General features: G+C 38.3%; 1 protein-coding gene and 1 pseudogene across 1 annotated transcript in view; both read right to left on the minus strand.

The window, feature by feature from the left end:
* RSPO2 (R-spondin 2) overlaps positions 1–19,257 on the minus strand; it is a 175,287-nt gene that overhangs the window by 154,394 nt on the left and 1,636 nt on the right.
* On the minus strand, positions 759–1,748 carry LOC102476763 (serine/Arginine-related protein 53-like; annotated as a pseudogene).

Raw genomic sequence — 19,257 nt, forward strand, 5'->3', positions numbered from 1 at the left:
ACACCGCCACCTCAGCCTGCCCAGAAATTTCATTAGCAGAAGCATCACTGTCTTATCCATCCTCTATAAGAAGTTGGCAGACACAAGAAAAGTGAGAGACACTCCCACAGGAAGCTCACTGGGGCCAGGCCTAGAAGTATCAAGCATGAATATCACTCATGACCACACCTAATTCCAAGGTAGAAAACAGTTTCTAACTATATGCCCAAGAGACAAAAGCAGCAGATTTAAGATGGATTATGATTATCTTTATTAACAATATAACATGTTCATGCATTTATAATTTTTACACTAGTTTTAATACAATGTTTGATATCATTTAAATGAACTAATATTCAAGCCTGCATAAGAGAAAAATGAAATGAAATTACCTTTTAATATAATCAGCTAAATTATTTTGGAAGAGTAAAGTTAATTTTTTTTAACAGATGTTTTTGCTATAGGGCATATGCACTTTCCCGAGAGAAAGAAAGAGATGAAGACAGAGACAGACAGAGAAACAGAAAGCAAGAAATCACCTCCCCCAAGGAAGGGTCATGGTCATATCATAATCCCTTCTCCATTCTACTCTTGGGATTCTGGGCATGTATGCACACATGCCCAATGTGCGTTTCAAGCCTCTGGGTTCGGGACGCAAACCAAGGTCAGCCATGTCGGAATCCAGAGACATAACCATTGCACCATCTGCCAGTCCCAATACTGGGATTTAAAAACCTGTATTTCTAATGTTACTGTCAACGTAACTATATATACACTACTTAAACTATGGCATTGCCCATTCGTCTTTCCTTGACCACAATTAATCTCTTGAACCATTTCTCCTCAGCATTAACTTTCTCAATAAACAAGTTTGGATGGGCCAAAGAATTGTCATCTGGTACTTGAGACCAATAGTGATGCTGCTAGGGTCTATTTCTTTTCCAGTACTAGGTGGGTCAACAACTACTGATACTGGTTCAGATGCCAAAGTTGCATGTTTCGGTCACTGGGTTCTACTTCTTTGACCTTTTTACTTGATTTGAATGTCTGCTGAACAAAAGAATCACTTTCAATATTGAACATCAGTTTCTTTTACTCTTTCCACTTGTTCTACCAGGGTGGCTTGGTCTTCCTCTTTTCTTCTCTTTGCTTCTTCCTCATTTCTTTCTTTGGCTTTCCAGCTTTTACAGCCACTTCAAGAACTCACTGTAGTCTAGCATTGGCCTGTCTAGCTGGCAGTAGATGTTCTAATCCAGCTTTGCTGTTTCCAGATTCCCCCCATCTGATGTTGTGCAATCCCTCATCCATGCCTTTATCCTTTTCCTTTTCTCTTTTCTCTTTGTCTCTGCCTTACACTGTTCTCTGTCCCAAGAGTGAACTATGGGTTCTCCTGTGACTTGTTCTCTCACTGCTTCAACTATGGGAACATGGACAAGGTCTCAACCTGAACCTTCCTGTTCTGCTTTTTGATCTAGACCTCTGAGCTCTATAGGATTTCCCTCATTTCTTCGAGCAACTTTGACTTCGCTTCCTTCTAGAACCATAAGAAGAGATACTGTTTGGTCAATGCCTGTGTATTCTATAATAAGAATGTGAATGAGGCTGGAAATCTCTGGACCAAGATCTTGACTTTGATCTTGATTTCCTTCCACTTTTTTTCAGCTGTATGTGCTGCTATCTAAAGAACTGCTTGAAGATGACCATCTTTGGTGTTTCTTTTTTCTCTTGCTTCTGCTTTCTTCTTCAGTATCTGATGACCCATGTCCCATTTCTATTATCTAGGTCCAGACATTCAGTGTCATGTCTCTTGTTGATGTACAAGCACCATAGACGTGGAAGTATTTCTTCAGATCAGGGCGCAGCCAGCAGCCTCCAAACTTGCTTCAGTTTAAGTTCAGTGCCTTCCTAGTTCCCAAAAGCAACAAATTTTTAATGAACATCCAGTGTTCTCTGCCACCAGAACAAAGAGAAAAACTGAGAACACACTGGAGTGTTCAAGAAATAAGCAGTGGATATAACAGAGAAGAGCTGGGACTAGGGTGAGATTAAAACTCTCAGAGTGCAAAATTCAAGGTGGTGCTCACATTCAAGTGTAAGCAAGGACACATCATTGATCTTTTGCCCCGGCACCTGTCTTGCCCACCCTAGTCTTTGTCTTGAGGGTTCGCTACAGAAACAGAAAGGGGAATGTACTGCTTTAGATAGAACTGGGAAAGGAGCTAGTCATGAAAAGGATAGGGAAACAGCTTTTTAGACAGAGTAAATGGCAAATGCAAAAGTACTGAGATGGGAACTAATTTATAGTATTTGAGAAACAGAAAGAAGACCAAGAGAACTAACTATCAAAAGGAGAGTTGGAGAAGTAGGCAGCAGCCAATTCACACAGCAACTTATCGATTGGTAAGGAGTTTGGTTTTATTCTGGAGTACAGTAGAAATCTACTGAAGCATTTACATGGGTGAATCAAACTCTCTGGCTTTTGTTTTGTAAGAGTTGATCCAACTGCATGATGGAGAATGGACCACAGGGAGATCAGTCAGAGGCTACTGATAGGTATCAGGAGGGAGATGGTGAGGGCCTGGCCTACAAAATGGCAGTAGACTTAGATGACAGGAATTCAGGATGTAGTGGACTAAACAGAGGGTATAGAAATAATAGAGGAGGGACCAGATGGTGTAATGGTTATGTTACTGGACTCCCACATAGTCAACTGTGGTTCGAGTCTCAGATCTGGCAGCATAAAACTCATACTGGGCACGTGTGCGTGCATGCCCAAAATCCTAAGACATAATGAAGAAGAAGGGGTTGTGGCATGGCCATCCCCTCTGGGGGATGATTTCTCACTTTCTTTCTCTGTTTCTCTGACTAGCACACATACCATATAGTAAAAATCTAAAAAGAAAAAGAAATCATAGAGACAGGGAAAAAAAAAAAAAAACAGGAAAAAATACTTAAGGAGCTGAGAAGTTGTTCTTTGGAGCCAGGAAAAATGTGAAAGAATGTCTCTCCCTATTTAAATAGCGAACTTCTTGGGGATAACGGTAATGCTTCTTTTTATTCTGAACCAGAACAATCAAATAACATGCATAAAAAAGAGAGAAAAAAAAATTATCAAAGGCTCAAAGGCAAAATACCCACCACCTCCTACCAGAATTAGAATCAGCATAATATTCTAGAGAACAATTGGTGATAAGATTGAGAGACCCTCTTTCCATCTCTATGGCTAAGAGCAGGGGTGAGTCAGAAGGCAAATTGAAATTCCAGTTCTACCACTTACTAGCTGTGGAACCCTGGGCAAATTATGTGGCCTCTGGTGCCTCAGATTCTTCATCTGTAAAATGGGGAGAAAAGTAGGTCTACCTCACAATATCAATTGAAAATTAAGATGTAGTCTTAAGAACTGTGCTTGGCACCCAGTGCTTAATAAAAGCAATGATTACGATATATCAATAGTTACAACTAGCTCTAAATTACTCCTAAGGAAAACTACGTGAAAAAATTTGTGTAAGGATATTCATAGTAGTATTAACCACATTTTCAATTAGCTAGAGGGCTGATATGTTTACTAGAGAGGGAGAGAGATAAGTTGAGAAAGCATCCCCCAGGAGGGATGACTATGCTATAATCCCTTCTCCATTCTCCTCTTTGGATTTTGGGCACACATTCACAGGTGCCAAGCATGTTTTCCAAGTCACCAAGTCCAGGACTCAAACCACACAGTTGGCCATGTGGGATCCAGCTGTCTTAACTACCATGCCACTTGGCTGGCCCCTTAATAATGCTTTTACAGTGAAATGCTTAATTCCCCAACACTTGAAAATGATTTTTAAATTATGTTGAATAATAACTTATGAAGCAGACATTCTAAATAATTCCATTAAAATAGTTAAAAATATAGCTGGCCCCATAGCACAATGGTTAAGCACTGTGCTAAGGAAGCCAGATCCCACATGGCTGACCATGGTTTGGGACCCGACCCAGTGGCTTACAAGCTAGACACACAGGCACATGCTCAGGATCCTGACAGAATGAACTGGAGGAAAAAAGACTGTGGCATGAGCAGGCCCCACCAAGGGATGGCTTTCTCTCTCCTTCCTTTTCTGCCTCCCCCACTGTCTCCCTCATGCACATATTCTCTGGCATAATGAAAGAAAATAAAAAAAATTCAAATATCATAAGCATATACTCTTAATTATATTTATGTAGGAAAGGGAAAGCATTCGGAAGGATAAAAACCAAAGTGTTAATAGTGCTCATTGCTGAGTGGATAGATCATTGCTAGTTTTGTTTTCTTTGTAGTGTTCCTTTCTATTTTCCAAATATCCAAAATGGATGTTGTGTGTTGATATTCATTAAAAATTGTATTAAGTGGCTTTTCTTAAGCAAATACTTATACAAACACATTATAAAGTCTTACCACTTGCCTCCAAGACCAAACACCTAAATGTTTCAACAAGCCAGGGGGGTTATTACCAAAATAAAAATTTTTCAAAAAACAAACAATAAAAGGAGAGAGTATAAAGGACATGAGCTAGCCCTAATTAGTGGATATAGTTCATTTGTTCTCCCACCTAGAAACACTATAGTCCAAAGAGAAAAAGAGTAATTCTCAAGAATCTTTCACTAGTAAAAGAAGCCATGTGTATCCTATTTCCTGGCTTGCAATAAACTAATTTCTTCAATTTGCAATACTCGTTGCTCTCTTAAAAGTACTATGAAGGCCCTTTAGCAATAAGACACATACCTACGTTGCTGTATTTCTCTGGCAACAGGCTCATTTTTGTAAGCCACATATTAAATATTTTATATTCATAATATTTATGTTCAAAATTTGTAATATACTCCTTTATTTAGGAGCATATTATTAGGAGCATATTACAAATCTCTATCATCTCAATAAATACTTGTGTGAATTAAGTTTTCTACTTCACTACACAGTAAAATTATTAAATGTACATATCATAGGTATCTTTAAATGGGTCCTGCAAAACTATGCCAGTGGTAACTTAACAGCAGTGAGCTAAGCCCTTTAATGGACAAAAGAAAAATATCTGTGGGAAGAGCCAGCTGTATCTAATAAGAAATGTAAATTTTTCAAACTTCACAGTCACTTAAGACATGAGTTCTCTAGAACCTTTATTTACATGTCTCAAGTTAAAGATTGTGCAGGGAAAGAAAAAAAAAATAACAAAAAGCCACTGATGGGCTACAAGAGCAAATTCTAAGTGGCCAGCTGCCAATCAGGTCAAGCTTTAAGGAAACTTTAATCCTTCTCAGGTGACATTACTTGTATTCTACAACATCCAGTTGATCTCCTCAAATATTTTCCTTCCTCTCCTCTCTAAGCCTTCCAGAGGGTGTTTAAGTAGTACAAAGTACTGTTTTTCTACCCAATGAGCCTCAGGTTACACCACGCTGAAGCTACTGTATGTTCACTTAGTAACTTCTCTGAAAGCTGTTAACAGAAAACATTATCAGAAGATGTCTAATAGAATTCAGGTTTTCAGAAGGTTTGCATTTCATTCCCATTTGTAGGAGCCAAAAAAAGTCTCAGAATGCCCCTCCCCCATCTGACAAGAGATGGCTTCCCACAAAGCAAAGCATTTCATTCCCTTGTAGCGAAGTCGAACCACTGTCCAGCTGAACACTGTCAATTCTGACAATGAACTATTGAAGGGAAGGAATTAAGTTTATTTTCTGCTTTTCTTATAAGTACTATGTTTCACAATAACAAGCTATCTATGATTGGAAGAAATGGTCTAACTAGAAAAATTTCACCTAACAAATGTGCAAGAAATACAAGTTAAAGAAAATTGCAATCCTAATTAAACTGTTTCTATGCTTGAAAGTTTTCACAATAGATTTACAATACTTTTTTTTTTTTTGCCAGCTCTGTTTAGAGCATGCAAATACAAGTAGTATTGACAATGCCGATATTACATACTACTCAAAATCAAATGGGGCTGGTTTAAGACCCAGAGGCCACTCACTGTAGCCAAAAGTGAGAAACTAAGTTGCCAGGTCCAGGACTCAAACCACGGTAGGCCATGTGGGAGTCCAGTACCCTTAACCACAACACCACCTGCCAGCCCCTAGCACTGGTGTTTGTAAAAGATAAATACAGAGCAAAAAACAGCCACACTGTTTTTGGAGGCAGATGGAGAAGATGGAGGCAGAGCCTAGAGTCACACTGCCATAAACCAAGGTATGTGGCTATCAGAAGTTGTAAGAGACAAGGAAAGAGGAACCAGCATATAGTGTAACTGTTATGCCACTGGACTTCCACATGGTTGGCTGAGGTTCAAGTCCCTGACCTGGAAGCTTGAAACTCAAGCTGGGTGCGTGTGCATCCTGAGAGGAGAATGAAATAAGGGACTGCACATAGCCATCCCCTCTGGGATGTGATTTCTCAGTTTCTGTTTCTCTGGGAAGAGCACGTGCTCTATAGCAAAAATCTCTCTTTAAAAAAAAAAAAAAAAAAAAAAAAAAGAAAGGAAAAATTTTCCCCCAGAGTTTCAGAGGGAACATAAACTTTCTGGGACATGTTCATTTTGGACTTTGAGCCTCCATAATTGTGAGAAAATAAACTTGTTGTTTTAAGTCATCCAGTTTGTGGTACTAGGCTGTTACAGCAGCCTTGGGAAACGAATACAGGAGTCGCGTGCGCTGCTGATGTACTTTGGAAAGTAATGACATCTAGAACAGAAGACTGGCATGGGCTGGGGACTTACCTGCTTTATTCTTAAAATCTAAGTATTTCTCTTAATGTAGTCAATTCTTTTTACATAACTTCAGAAGGAGTCAAGAAAAAAAAAAAAAATCAATGCTAGACCCTTGTATCCAACATTCTCTTCTTCCACAATTGGTTCTTTGATTTTGAAAAGTAAACTCTAGGGTTTTTTTGGGTTTTTTATTTATAAATGTATCCTGTCATTCCCAGCCATAAAATCTTTTTCTAACCAACCAGTCAACATTTTAAATGCCCTGTTCAATCTCATATTATGCAAAATCGTGGTAAACTTTCCATGTCTTCAACTAAATCATTAAGAACAGGTCGTTCCAACAAGGCTGAAGACAGAGTCCTTCACTAGAGGATTCCCGCAAAGTGAACATCAATCCATTACTCAAATAATGTAAGATGATGTACCTGCATCTCTCTATCTTGTCCAAAAGGATTTTTGAGCCTATTGTGCTTTTATATCTGCCAGATAATATTACGGAGTTTTTTCTAATACTGTTCTTATTATTTTTTTAATTTGCCAGAGGTTGCATGTGCTTGCCACAGAGACACAGGCAGAAAAGTGGGGAAGGGGGAGCACTCCCTCCCCCAATGGGGCATGGTCCCTTCTCCATTTCCTTCCTCTGGGATTTTGAACATGCATGCAAGCACATGTGCCTGACCTGGTTCTTCAGCCACCAAGTCCAGGACTCAAACTGTATGGTTGGCCATGTAAGATCCAGCTCATTTAACCACCATGCCATGGGTTGGCCCCAAATACTTCTTTATAATCCAGTCTAATAAACCTCATTTAAGGAAGTAAAATATTTGTATGGCATAAGCAATACCGGTTATAGTTGTTTTTCCTCAAACTTACTTATAACAAAACATTCTACAATTTAACATGCTTGTGTAAGAATTAAGATGCCTTTTTTTTTTATGGATTTGAAATCAAAATTCAGTATCCATAGTATTACTGAAGTTTAGAATGTGATGGTGCAGAGGTATATGATGCAGACTCTGAGGAAGCAATTTTGTTTAGTGTCCTTGATTTAGAAAGAAAAGAGTCTTATAATTTGAGTTCAAATAGTTATTCCTAAGAATTTATGTTTCTAAGTTCCCATTAGATGCCACATACATTACAGAGGTTCATATTATGGCTCGCAGTGTGCTTGATCTTTAGACGTCCTTTACATACAACACTCTCAAGAAATGCTTTCTGCTGTTAGAAAAAGGAAGTTTCCAAAATCAAAGATGTAAAGTACTAAGAGTTTCTTCCATTAATGGATAGTTTTCTACATATAAACCTTGATCTTCCTTTTTATGAAATACTTACATTTTTCCTTAATTCCAAAAATTAAGAGTATGTCATCTTATTTTTTTCACACAACAGGTCTTAGCTCTTTAAAAAATGGCCTTGAGGACACCCTCAGCCTGGTGGTTAAGGTGGCTGAATACCACATAGTCAACTGTGCAGTTCAAGTCCCAGACCCAGCAGCTTGAGAAACACACAAGGTGCACATGTGTACATGCCCCAAATCCCAAAACAAGGGAGAAGTGAAAGAGAAAGGATTGCAGCATGACCATTCCCCATAGGGTTGGGTGGTGTTTTCTCACTCTTCCTACCTCCCGTCTGTCTGTCTGTCTGTCTGTCTCTGGCAGATATAAACATCCTCTGGAGAAAATTATTAAACAAATCAATAGATCCAGCTCACTCCCATTTCTTCAAACCTTTCTAAATTTAACAAAAATATTTCTTGATGTCTAGAATGTTGCCAAAAACCTTTATGATGTTATTAGTCCCTTGAGTCACTTTCTTATCAAAATTATGTCAAGTTCACTAGTAGCTGCAAAGAACTAATTCTCGTCTGTATAAGGCAACAAAATCTCACTAAATTCATAATTTTGGACAATCTACATTTGAGAGGTAGTTTTTAAGCTCTAGGTCAATATTCAAGATATTTATTATTTAAATAAGGGGGCAAAGAATACCTTTCATAATTGACAGGATTCAGTCAAGAATCACATCAGCCACTGTATGACTACTGACCACCAGGAGTGGTGCAAATGGCTTCACTGACTCCACAACATGCTAACCTCAACCCACTAATAGTGCTTCTGGGAACCACTACTGTCCACTTATCAGACACCAGTGGTTTCTCAGATTACTTGGACTCCTGACCCTAACAAAGTTTCTCCACTTCACTATGAGGAGGAAGGAGGGTGGCAACAAGATATCTTTCATTGGTGGAAAGAAGTGATGCGTAGGATCATTCTTTTTACTCTCAAATCATTAGATAAATGTCCAGAACTATGAATAGAAAATATTTAAGCTAGTTTGCTGATCCCATTCATCAAACTGACAGCCATTTTCTAGCACATCTTCGTATCTACTTAAAAGGCCTAGAACTAATGCTAAAGTCCCTCAACATTTCCTATAAATATGATCATTAAAGATATACACACCCAGAGAAAGTAAGCCTTCAAAGTATCAACAAATGAATATCAAGAATCAGAATTTTCAACAAAGTTGTCTTTTATCTAGAAGAACTACCCAGAGGACATGATGAACTAAGGATCATGGCTGCTTTAATGCATTTTTTCTTTAATTTTGCCAGAGGGCAGAGAGAGGGGAAAAGCACCTTCAATGAGACATGGTCACACCACAATCCCTTCTCCTCCTCCATTTATTTACCCTGTTGGGATTTTGGATATGCATACGTACATGTCCAGCACACTTTACAAGCTGCTGGGGTGAGATTACATATTGTTTAGATTTTTAAGCATACATTTTATGGAAAATAATTAAATTATATGTATATGCATATATATACACAACTATGTAAAACATAAATATGTTTTTCAAAGTGATTGTAGATGCTGGAATCTACCTGCACATTAACTCAACCTCTAGTGTTAACATCTGTCTCAGCAATGTTAACTGTGAGGTTGATTTTGTTTGCCTTTTGATGAGGTCTTGTCAAAAGGAGATGTGAGACTAAAGCCAAAAATGCTCAGTAAGACTCAAAGCTCTTTATATTCATTCCTTCTTTTTCCCTCCCCATGACAACGCCTAGATGATCACAGTGTCAATGGAGAGAGAAGAGCAGATTCATCACCTGAACCAACAGGGCAAAGCAAAGCAAGCACAAATCCGGCAGAACTTCAGAGAACAAAGAACAAGGAAAAGAATGCAAAGTGTGCCCTCTATCGGTCTGTGTGATTTAATTGCTGAGGTGGTTGGTTGGCAAGTTGTATCCAGCGACATGTGAGAAACTAAAGCCATCACATTGCAAAAATTCTAAAATGTGCTGATATAGAAGCAAGGGTCTAGCAGAAACCCACTTGGCCAGAATTGAAGTGTACTAAGCCCTGCTTCTAGCCATTCTGTACTGGCAGCAAGATGTATCAAGTCATATCAGCACTGCATGTCATCAGCCGGAAAATTACAACATCTATCTAAAAAACTACACATTGCTGTTTTGTTAATAAGATAAAACTTAGACCATATGAGCTTTAACAAAACCCCTTACACTGTGCGTTTATTTTGTACTTTTTAAAATCTTTAGGGAATGGAGAGAAGCATCTAATAAGTGTTGTTTTTGAGTAAGGAATTACTGGCCAAGTAATTATTTATTAAAATAAATCTCGAAGTAGTACTTCCAGCGTGGTATTCTATTTTCCTAGCAGAAAACCCACACCAGGCAAATGCATTTTTAGAATACAAATATCTATATCAATTTGAAGTAGCCATTTGGCTTATGCTAATTAAGAAGATTCACTTCCTAGTTCTTTAACCAATGCTTAAGCTAATAAAAGTTCTAGATCTTCTCAGTACAACCCCACATCAGAAGTTAAAAACAAACAAAAAAAGCACAAATTTTTTCTTCTTCTAATTTCAGGAAGCTTAGAAAAACCTAGCCCCACCTCTGGATCCCAAGTTAAGAAGCTGCTCAAAAGAATGTCCTAAAGAGAGCAACTGCTAATTTATAAGCACTCTTAATATTGATCAACGGGGAAGAGAATTTAAAGGTTTTAAGTTGATCATAAAATTTTCCCTCGAGGGGCCAGCAGTTAGCATAATGGCTATGTCGCTGAACTCCCATGTAGTTGACCGCGGTTCGAGTCCTAGACCTGGTGGCTTAAACTCACACCAGCCACGTGTGCTTGCATGCCCAAGATCCCAAGGGGGGAATAGAGGAGAAGAGATTACAGCATGGCCATGCCCCCTGAAGGAACATTTAATAGCTTTTCTCTATCTTTTATTGGCAACTGATTATATTAAGAAATGTGTAACTACAATATACACACAGATATGAACACATGCACCAGCATCTGTGCACATGCACACATACCCACACATATTTTCTAGCTACTAGAGCATAAATAAAAAGGGTTCCTAGATAGATAAATGAGCTGAACAGACACCTCTCTAAGAAGACATACGGACAAAAAGCATATGAAAAAATGCTTAACATCCCTTATTATAAGGGAGATGCCAATCAAACCACAATGAGACACTATCTCACCTTACTTAGAATGGCTAAAATTTAAAATATTAAAAATGATAAGTGTTCATGAGGCTGTGGTGAAAAGGGAACTCTTCTACACTGTTGGTGGGAATGTAAATTAGTACAACCGCTGCAGAAAACAATACGGAGGTTCCTCAAAGACCTACAAATAGGACTACTTTATGGTCCATCATTTTCACTTTGGGTATCTACCCAAAGGATAGGAATACATGCAGTTGGAAAAGTACTTGCACATCCTCTATTATGGCAGTATTCACAGTTCCTAAGATGTAGAACCAACCCAAATGTCCACAAACAGATGAATGGATTGAAAAAGTGTGGCACATATACACTGTGGAATACTATTCAGCCATAAAAAAGACCCTGGCATGTGATAGAAAGTGGATGAATATGGAAGATTTACTGCTAAACGAAGCGAGCCAGACTCTGAAAGAGAAGCACTGTCCCCGCTTTATACAGAACGTCTGCACTCTGTAGAAGAAAACAAAGACTGGAAGATATAAAAGCACGAATAATTGTAGATACTAGAAACAGCGTGGGAGAAAAGCAAAAAGTGGGGAAAGGTTAGAGGAAAAGAAAGCAAAAACATTTAAGGGATACAAAAATGGAAAGTTATCTGTCAATAATGAGTATGGTAATATCTTTGAACCAATATACAGTGCATTCATGATGGGAAAATTCATTTTGCAAACTGTAATGATATATAGTGATTGAATGTATACAAAATTTAAATAAAAAAAGATTCCTATAGTTCATAAAGAATGATACTTGCCATACATTTTTAGCAAATTTTTACTAAAACAGACTTACAGTTCTGCCCCTTAATTACCCTATTCCCTGAACTTTTATTTACTTAATATCAGTAACTGTATTAGCTTAATTATGAGTCAAAGTTCTGAGGCTCAGTAAAGTCTATGGTGTGAAGATTTTTGAATGGGTTTAAGCTGACTTCTTTCTTTTATTTAATGAATGCTTATGTTGAAAAGCATACCACATGGGGGGGGGATGGGAAACAGTGAATTCTTAGAACAAACTCTGTCTGGAACAAGTTTCCATGTAGTTCTAGCTCCCTTCCATTTAGATGATAGGCATTTTCAAAACTATTTCAGTAAGCAGCTCACTTTCCTTGTAAGTCAAATAGGTAGTGACATGTCAGTGATCTGGCAGACACTACACACCAAGAAACCATGTATTCCCTTTACACTACAGAAGAGCTTGTCCTAAAGACACACACACCTATGTCTCTCATACATACGTCCACATACCTGTATTATACTAAATATGCAAATATAACAATCCAGATTAAATGTTTTTACTAATTTATCTATTGTTATTCAGATGAATGCCTTCTAAGAAGGTAAACATCTTATTGTACCTTCCCCAATGATTACTTACTCATAAGGGCCAAGTGTTTACATAGAAAAATTACTTATTATCCTTGTGTAGAAATGTTTTTTTTTAAATATAGGTTTCTCCCTCCTCCGGAATTTTCTCTTCTACCCCCCAAATCACCTACCACTTAGGATGTTCTATCATTTGAATAACAAACAGGTATATGGATACATAAACTAGCCCTAGTACATTCTGAAGTTCTGTAGTCAACAGACAATATTGGAGAGGGATGCTTTATACCTTAGTGTATATTTATTTAATTGTTCACTCAAGGTTTGATTATGTGCAAGAAATTTCGGATTCAAAAGAAAAAACATTTCTCATTAAGTCATCGAAATTATTTTAAGAGCAAGCAAAGTCTCTTTCAATGGTGGTTTCTGGTTTTAACTACAATCTGTGGAAGCAGCACTCTATTTGGCCTATTTTGAAGAGTGCAAAGATGAATATGGCATAGTTGTGCCCTAGAGAAGCTACAAATATGATGAGGAGACATGTGGTAAAATAACCAGAATAAAGGGGGAAATAAGAGCTCCCTAGGGGTAGCACCAAATGTTAAGATGCTATAAGGAAATCATTGACTTTGGGTTTAGAAGGGAAGGCAGAAAATTCCAAGGAGGTTTCCTAGAAGCACTGGCATTTTATCAGGGCACTGCCACATGCTCAACAAAACAAAAGCATGAAAACATATGGTATACTTGGAAATGAAGTAATATAGCTTAAGCGGCATATACTGCTTTCAGGGTGGCGGAAGGTTAAAACATGCTGTGGTCAGATGGTGGGAAACCTTGACTGCCACATGAACAAGGCTGGTGTTTATTGTGCAGTCAATATGGAGGCCTGGAGGGTTGGGATTTATTAGTAGAGAAGTAACATGATCTGATCTGTGGTCGAGAAAACTTCAGTGTGGCAGCACTGTAATGGATGGAGGAAGATGCTGGAGATGAGTCTATGAGGGCTGAGCTAGAAAATATCATTGGGAATGGAAAGCCTAAGATGTGTGTAAACAAGTTCCTGGAGGCAGATTCACTAAATGGTACAGCTTAAGCTATTAGGTTGTTAGAAAAGTCATGATGCATTTCTACATAGAAAAAAAATACATCATGACTTTCTTGACAACCCAATATAATGAAGGAGGCAATAGAAAAGTCAAAGACTACAGTTGAGGCTCCCAGCATTGAATAGCAATACAGAATACAAGCAGAGAAACACATTTGGGAGAGGGTAGAGAAGAGGAAAGAAGTTGTCACATTTGAATGTGCATGAACTATCCATCTACAAAGCAGTAGGTAGGAAATCTGAGTGTAATATATATAACTTGAAGATCAAAAAAATAAGGCTAGAATTAGATGACTGTGTATGAAAATAGTAACAGTTGAAGAAAGAGAAATAGGTAAGGTAAAAATTTCCTAAGGAAAAGAATAAAGGTGAAGAAATACTAGCCTATACCTACTCTGAATGAGGGGATAACAGAAGAGCAACAGTGAAGAAAGGGCTCTGAAGGGGGGGATAGATGCATCTCCAGAGGAAGGAGTAACAGAATCATAACATTGTTGGCTTTGAGGTCGGTATGGATCACCATTAGGAAACTCCTTTAAGAAATTTTTGTATCTTCTGCTCGAGTTTGCTGTGAACCCAAGACTGATCTTAGAAAGAAAATAAAAAGTTTAATTAAAAAAAATTAATGAAAGGAATTGCCTTCAATAATAGTATGAAGATAGAAGCCAGATAATAATGGAATGGAGAATGAATAAAACAATGTCAAGAGGAGGAATGTAAAGATTTCAGGACTAGCAGGACAGGAGTGAACTTGAAGAGTGTGATGGATACAGACAGCTCTCAGAGGAGCAAAGAATGGGGAACGTGGGTCTCAGAAAGAGTAGCAATAACATCCATACTCATTCTTATTCTGCCTCTGCTCCTGTCCTTAGAAGAGGAAAGGGATACCCTGGAAAAAATTAGTGAAAGTCATTTTTAGTTCTAAAAGCACAATCTTCAACAGTCATACCATCCCTTCATTGCCTTCATGACACACATGTTCCTATATTTATATGCACCTTCCCTATTTCATATGAGTATTAATTAGCACCTGCCATATCTATTCCAGCTGAAAATATGAAAATTTATAAATATGGACCTACAATTACTGTGGTTACCCAATGGTCATTCCTTATTTGCTGCAGATACTGGGTTGGGATGGAGGAGTACTAAGGAACTTCATAACATTTTGGGGAAAAAAATGCAGAAATTTTGAAAAATTATTTTAAGATGATAGATATTCTAATTATCCTGATTTGATCATTACACTATTCATGTGCTAAAAAAAGTCACTATACTATATAAATATGTACAATACTTATTTGTCATAAGAAAAAATAAATTGAACACAATAAAAAGAACACTAATAAAGAACACTAATACTAAAAGCCCCCCCAAAAAACCCCTTAATTTTAATACCAAAGTTTACCACCTCCTTCGAACAGAGAAGTTTTGAAGCCTCATAACAAAAGATTTGTCTGTCTTCCGTTTCCTGAACTTGGGATGGATAAAATTGCTTGTTTCCAGGAAATAAAAGTGGTTTACAGTCAGTTGGAAGGAAAGCAGTAAAAAAAAAAAAAACCACCTAGGTAATCCTTAAACAGGTAGCCTGGCTCTGAATAAATCGAGAGGTGGTTTTGCATTAAAGAATTAGAAGTGTCATTTCCAACTGGTGATTTCTGCAAGCACTGCACTCTACTCAAGCTGAATTTTAAAAATGGATAAAGGAAGCCAGAATTAAATGGAGGCAAAGAGAGCGTCACCTATTCTGAATCACTTCCAAATCTCAGTGGCAAAATGAGATGTCAGTTTAAGCACAGCAATTTTCTAACCTCCCTGTACTGGGGAGGTACTGGCCATAAAAACTGAAGCAATTACACTTTGAGAAAAGTCAACTGATTAGCAAAAAGAATATGTTTATGTTGCAAAGTTAAACATCACATTAGCCTTTATGAAATACTTTGAAACTTATTAAAATATTCAAGCACACAAAATGTATTTTGAAGCCTTTTCCACTTAGGCATAGGTTAACATATCCCATGTGCCATTTGGTATTTTGAATACCATAAGAAATGAACTCCTTATAAAGTACTTGTAAAAAATTATCCCCAAAGTGCTTAAGTTTTTAAAAACACAAACAAAAATTAATTTAGCCCTAGAACATTCAAGAGAAACTATTTATGTTTTTCCCCAACCGCACTGCCAGAAACACCATGCTATTTGTGATAACCACTTTGTTTTCATGGAAGAAGCCAAATCTAATTTTATGAAAAGGAGATGTTACAGAGAAAAGAGAAGCTGAGGCTTCCTAGAAAAGGATAAGGCAGGAAAAGTTGTCATACTATGCCCCTACCATCAGACCACCAGAAACCAGAACTATGTTTGGAAGCCCCACTCCCCCCACACACACATTTTTTTTTTAATTTGCTACAGGATACATGCACTCAACAGAGGGTAGGAGAGGAGCAAGAACGCACCCCCTAGGGAGGATAACCATGACACAGTCCCTTCTACATTGAAGGGAAATTTTAGACTCACACAACATACTCTCCTGGCCTATTTCTCAAAACTGCCAGTCCAGGACTTGAACCATGTAGTTAGCCATGTGAGATCCAGTTGTTTTAATCACTGTGCCATCGAGCTGGCTCAGACTTGCTGCTTTTAAAAAGTTTTATTATGAAGTTTTTATACTTCCCTGCTTAAAGTATGAGTAGGCATAGAAACCAAAATGGAAGACATCCAAGTCATTTCATATCAAGCTGGAGAAATTCTAGGAGACCGTAATAAAGTTATGATTTGTCTACCTACCTTTCAGTAATGCAGTCTGAAGTGTGGCTTCCAACCATTCCAAAAAATAAAGCTAAGCAAATAACTTCATTTGCCATACAAATAAATCATAAGAGGTTTCAAGACTTACACAGTGAAGCTTAACAGTAGCTAATGATAACTATGTTTGGAAGGGGTTTGAGGCGGCCAATGAATCTTAACACTGTTATAGTGTAGACAAAATTTAAGTTGCCAATCTGCTTTTCAAGATTTTTGGCATGTGTCTCCCTTCTACAGAGAAATTATTCTTATGTTTGCATCTAATTAATAAAAAATCGCAGCTGGACCTTATTGGTTATTATCAAATGCACTTTATTGTTTTATACTCAAAACAAAAGGGAAAATGTGGTAGGTGACTAGTGTTTATGATAGTCTCCTCTATACGAAATGTCCTAACATAGAGGAGGTCAACATTCTATTTTCTCAAGTCTCTGGCTATATTTTGAAATAAAACACAGAGTTAAATAATACATTTGCTCTCTATTCCAGACTGGATGCAATTGATTTTAACTGACTAAATTATCTGATCTCTGCCAAGAATTTTATTTCATTAAGAAAATGATATTATGGAGCATCTGAGATCATAGAGCAGACTAAACATAATGCCAAAGGAGTTCTGAGAATGCTCCACAGTGAAGGTTTGATTATTTGCAGATGGAATATGAAAGAAGAAGAAGAAAAAAAAAAATCCGGTCCCAGAGTAAACCTAACCAATCCTGGTACAACTGCCGCCCACACTGTAGCACAAAACCAAGAAAATAATGGATCTTCTAAGCTACAACACCTTTTTTGTAGAGTACTAATCAGTTTTCTTCCCATAAAGTAATATTTAACTGCCACCACCCAAAACAAAGGGGCAAGGGTAATGTTGGTACCACAATAGGCTCTAGCATGTCAACTGTCACTGCTGACATAGTGTGGCTAGTAGTCAAGCACTCACCAAGGAACTCATTTAAATCAATCTTCTTTGGGAAAGCCCATTGTTTGGTAGGCACAACAATTGGTGGAGGATCAATCAGCGGACATGAGATCAATTAAAACCAGCTTAAGTTTGTGAAGAGGGACAATTCACAGGACTGGAGTTAGATCTCTATTCATTTCAATGCTCTTCACAATGCAATCCTTAAGCTTCCTTCCAAAGTGGAAAAGCTACTATCACCCTACACTGTCTAGCCAGCCCTTTAAGTAGTTCCACTTTTAATTAAAAACACAGTATACCCTTTGTTGGCACAGATAGTGTGGTCACTCTTAGGGACTGCAGTTATTTTAGCCAGAAACTTGGAAAGGGGGAAGAGACATCTGTTGAGAAAGGGGAAAAAACTATATATATATCCTCTCTTTCTAACTCTGTGTGTGTGTGTGTGTGTGTGTACACACACACACTTTATTTATGACCTTACCAATTTACATGTACTTGAAAACATTTGAATTTTATTCAATCGAAAGTTTGGCAAAAGTTACAATTGCACACTTTAAAGCTGGATTTCTATATGTCAGTGCTTGGTGATGTGGATGGTAATTGCTACAAGAGATTTTGCCAAAGCAAATCTTGACATAAAGAGATTCTGCCTGATACCTAAGAGGACTCAGGCAGGACCTTAAGAGATGGCATTGCGCAGAAAGGCATGCAGTAACGCTTCTGGCCACAGGAGTGCTGTAACGACGCTTTCCACCAAACTGCTCGCCTCTTAAGTTCCACTAAAAGGATAGGCTGGATTCTTCTCCACTCAACCACAATGGGACAGCTATTACTGAATTAGTAAGTCATCTAATAAGGAAAGGAAAATTTGGCAAAGGGTTGTAGATATTTCTCTATTTTGCAAACTTTAAGCACTTTAGTTTTGTCAACTAAGTAAATGCAGTTTCAGCGTATAAGAGGGGAGGGGAATGCCTCTGCAAACATTTTTGACCACAGCGTAATAAAAAATTGCCGGCTTTGCTGAATAGTACCTCGAAAGAAAATACTGGGGTGGAGAAAAGAGCCAGCTGGGAGGAGAGGGAGGTCGATGGAAACGGAGTTTTCCAAGGCACATATCAACGTCGAACTCTCATGGCCTCTGAGAAGTCTCTTCCTAGTATTTCAGATCATTTCTGAAAAGCAGCCAAATGTCAGAAATAAGAGGAGTGGGCTGCGGCGTGGAGGTGGGTGGGTGCATCCTTACCGGGGACAGTTGGAGAGCAGAGGCTATGGGAAGGGGGAAGGCAAACGCTATTGGTTACCTCCAGCTCTGGCTTTAAGGAGGTCAACGTCTAGCCCTTTCCTGGATGAGAACAGTTTCGTTCTATAAAATCAATAAAACCGGGCTTGAAAAGCCCTCTGCAAAATCTTGATACAGGAGGAGAGATTCCATGAGTCATAAACAATCATATCACAGGTCGAGTGAGACGTTTCCATCCTGGAAAACATCAAGGATGAGCCCAATTTCAACTGCACAGAAGTCCACACTGCCTGAGGAAGACAACTCTCATCAGGTGTCTGCAAGATGAGGCAGCTGCGCACCTGCCCTGCGCGGTGAACTTAAGGCATGGAGGGGTGTTGGGGTGGAGGCATGCGTGGTGGTTTACGTTTAAATCTCCCAGAAGAGATGCAATTGTGTCTAGTAGCACTTCCCTTAAAAGGCGATTGGATTAGCTTCAGCCCCAGCAAGACTCAGACCGATATATGCGCGCATTAAATCTAGTTCTCGGATACATTTCTGGAGGCTTCCACGCGCCTTCCCCGCTGCGCTCCTAAGTGATGCGGAAGGAGGGAGCGGCGGGTTAGAAAGCGCCAGC

The sequence above is a fragment of the Tupaia chinensis genome, unplaced genomic scaffold (assembly GCF_000334495.1).
Source record: "Tupaia chinensis unplaced genomic scaffold, TupChi_1.0 Scaffold145257_1, whole genome shotgun sequence".
NCBI lineage: Eukaryota > Metazoa > Chordata > Mammalia > Scandentia > Tupaiidae > Tupaia > Tupaia belangeri.